The following is a 2,568-nucleotide window of genomic DNA, read 5'->3' on the forward strand; positions in this document are numbered from 1 at the left end:
CTGTAGATTTTTAAGTTGAAAAGATTGCTATTGTGTCAACATTATAGAAGTAGAACCCTGGGTGCTACCTGGATTTGACTTGTTTTCATGGAATTTACTACCAGTATCATTATTATGTGTTACTGTTCTATAACTGTGTCATTAAATTTGTATGTCCTCAGTTTAAAATAATTGCTGACTGAATCTGTGCATTTTCATTCTTAGGATGGAGATGCAATGCCATGCACACACAAATGTACATGTTAGAGGGGGCCTCGAGGGGGAACATGAGCCGGGCAAAAGAAGCTGTATCTGTGGTCGGGGCCTCAACCCTCAGGACATTTGATGTCTGCGCAATGTCTCATTTAAACAACATGAGCCAACGGGTCCTTGGTCGGGCTTTGATGCCAGAATTTACCCCTCCAGGAAAACCCACTGGTAAGATATCTCTCAGGGAAATGCTGAGCATTGGAGTATTCCTCTGTGTCTCCTGTGTTTGTTTGTTTGTTTGTTTGTTTGTGTGTGTGTCCTCTCCCCATTAACAATGTGTTAAAAATTATTGCAGGGGAGCGCATTGCAGTAGAGTACTTGTTGGCCCAATCCTGATTCCAGAGGTGTCTTGGGCTGGGAGGCAGTTGATGCCCTGGCAGCCTACCTGGTTGGCCTAAACCGAACGATCACTGCCTTGTCATCACAAGAGGAGGCCGACATAGTCCAGCTGTACATGGCTCTGCATGCCATGGACAAGGTACCATCAAAATATAGCCAGAGGGTTAAGAAGAAGGCTTTGACAGGACCTTGGAGAGCATCCAGGAAGCAGAGTGGCTCTGCTCCAGGACAGCAGGCAGCAGAGAGGTAATTTGACTATTTGGATCTTCACTAGTCTATAACCTAGTATACAGTTCAGATTATATCATCATCCTTTTCCATAGATTGTTCATGACTCATGGGCAGGCAGCTCAGGACCCTGAGATTCACAGGGTCTGTGAATGTGTTTGCCTACGACTTTTGAAAGAGTTTCAGCAAGCACGGAACAGGCCCAAGGACACACAAGGAAAAACTCTGCCAATTCCACAATCTATTGTGGTGGTATACAGCCACTTAAAACAGCTGCTGGAGGACAGCAGAGTGGTTCTAGGACAGACTAACCTGGTTCTGGTCCCGATAAACACCACTACTGTCTCCTCGTGGTGAGTCTTCTTTTATGCAATACTTTTATACAATCACAGTAGTATATCAAGATTGTACTTATAAAACCTTCCTGTACATACTTCTTTTAAAAATTATGCTACAGTAAGTAAAGACAATGGGCTTTAATCCACAAAAATTGCCAATTTAAGATGAATAATGTTTCTCTTGCAGGCTACTAAGAAGACAGAAATGTGTAGACCGAGACATGCTGCTGCAGGGTACTGCACTGACCAAACAATTATATTTGGCAAAGGAGTCACTTCCTGAAGTGCGCGCACTTCCAGCTCTCCCTGCACAGCATGGGCATGAGGCCATGGTATTTCAGGAGCCAGCAAATCAGGAGGGAGAGGCCTTTGTTCATAAGCGTATCTCCAACAGGTGCCAACTGCCCACCCCTCCTCCTGAATCTTACTCTGCATTTCCCATATACCCATCAGCACCACACTTTGCATTCCCCCCTGGGTCCTACCCACCCTTTCCCAGCTACCCACCCGGTCTACCACTGCCTCCGTCCACCCAGCTCCAGCCCCCAGTTCCAGTCCCCTCTCCAATTCCAGCCCCCTCCCCAGTTCCAGCCCCCTCTCCAATTCCAGCCCCCTCCCCAGTTCCAGCCACCTGATAACCTGCCACCACAAACTTGTCCCTCTACTCAGCCCAGGCAGCGCACATGAAGAAAGCAGAAAGCTGCCCAAGAGGATGAGGAGCGAGTGGCTAGAGGTGAACCACCACGGAAACGACTAGCAAAGGATATATATCAGTATATCTGCAAGCAGTGTGGGCTGGCAAAAAATAAGACGACTAGCCACACTCAGCTGAAGGGCCGGTGGTATTGTCCAGCCTCAGGCCTCTCTGTTGCATAGTGGAGGGAGAATGTACAGGGAGGTCTTTGATTTTTTTTTTTCATTGGTGTATATAATAATGTGTATAGTTAGGTTTTTATATAGTTGCATGTAGTTCAGTTTTTAATTGTGTTTGCTGTGTGTGTTGTGCTGTGAAAATTGATTAATTGTGTTTGCTGTGTGTGTTGTGCTGTGAACATTTTGTTTTTAGTTGCTATTTCCAGTTCTTAATTTGCAGTGTTTGTAAAAAAAAAGAAAGACACAACTCTTGTGGTGTAATAGTAACACATCCATCCTTTGGGTGGAAGATTCCAGGTGCAAGTCCTGGCAAGAGTGTGTGGTGTGTTTGTCAGATCAGTAATTTATTATTATTATTATTGTTATTATCAGTTTTTATTAGAAATTATATAGTCAAAAATCAATCAAACCCTTTATTTAAATCCTTTTGTGAGTGTTCATGAAGTATAATGGATTTTTTTTCTTTTTTTTCCTTTTCTTTCTTTCCCTCCTTTCACCTTCTCTTTTCCCTTTCTTTCCCCCTTGTAGCAGTCCCTTTTGC

This window comes from Sinocyclocheilus grahami, unplaced genomic scaffold (genome assembly GCF_001515645.1).
Source record: "Sinocyclocheilus grahami isolate Dianchi unplaced genomic scaffold, SAMN03320097.WGS_v1.1 scaffold400.1, whole genome shotgun sequence".
Taxonomy (NCBI): Eukaryota; Metazoa; Chordata; class Actinopteri; order Cypriniformes; family Cyprinidae; genus Sinocyclocheilus; species Sinocyclocheilus grahami.